Source organism: Protobothrops mucrosquamatus, unplaced genomic scaffold (genome assembly GCF_001527695.2).
Source record: "Protobothrops mucrosquamatus isolate PMUCROS unplaced genomic scaffold, P.Mucros_1.0 scaffold2781, whole genome shotgun sequence".
NCBI lineage: Eukaryota > Metazoa > Chordata > Lepidosauria > Squamata > Viperidae > Protobothrops > Protobothrops mucrosquamatus.
Genome location: NW_015388818.1, coordinates 175,012 through 176,100, shown reverse-complemented (window position 1 = coordinate 176,100; position 1,089 = coordinate 175,012).

Sequence of the window (1,089 nt, the reverse complement as noted above, 5' to 3'; positions counted from 1 at the left end):
TCAGGCACTGATTCTCTGGCCCGCTTTACAGTTAATCAATACAGGAATTAATAAAGAGCCAGCAATGAAAATCTGCATAGTTCTCCTTCAATTAAATGAAAGAGATTTTGCTATAGGAATGGTGAGAAAATTCTCATGGTTCGATTGTGGTATCCATCACTTATTCACTTACCAAGTGCCCAAGGGATGTGCAAATGGGAATGCCATATCTCTTCTGGGGCAGAAATTTGCAAGTTGTAAGTCCTCGACTTACAACCACAACTGAACCTAAAATTTATGTTGCTAAGCAAGACGTATTTTAAATGAGTGTTGCCCCATTTTATGACCTCTCTTTCCACCGTTGTTAAGTGAATCACTGCAGTTGCTAGGTTAGTAAAACGGTTGTAAAATGAATCTGGCTTCTCCAATGGCTTTGCACAATGGGGATCACATGACCCCCGGACACTGCGACCGTCATAAATATGAACCAGGGGACAAACATCAGAATGTAAACAATGTGACCCTGGGGATGCTACAACAGTCCTGAGTGTGAAAAATGGGCATAGGTCACTTTTTTTAGTGCAATTGTAACTTTGAATGGTCACTGGGCGCTATCTAACAAAATGAAATTCAATGGTGAAAAAAGTAAGGTTCTGCATTTAGGCAAGAAAAACCAAATGTGCAGATATAGTATAGGGGGTACCTTGCTCAATAGTAGCAACTGTGAGAGGGATCTCGGAGTCCTAGTGGACAATCACTTAAATAGGAGCCAGCCGTGTGCTGCAGTTGCAAAAAAAAGCCAACACAATGCTAGGCCTGCATTAACAGAGGGATAGAATCAAGATGATCTGAAGTGTTAATACCACTTTACAATGTCTTGGTAAGGCTACACTTGGAATATTGCATCCAGTTTTGGTCACCACGATGTAAAAAAGATGTTGAGACTCTAGAAAGAGTGCAGAGAAGAGCAACAAAGATGATTAGGGGACTGGAGGCTAAAACATATAAGGAACGGTTGCTGGAATTGGGTATGTTTAGTCTAATGAAGAGAAGGACAAGGGGGGACATGATAGCAGTCTTCCAGTATCTCAGGGGCTGCCACAAAGAAGA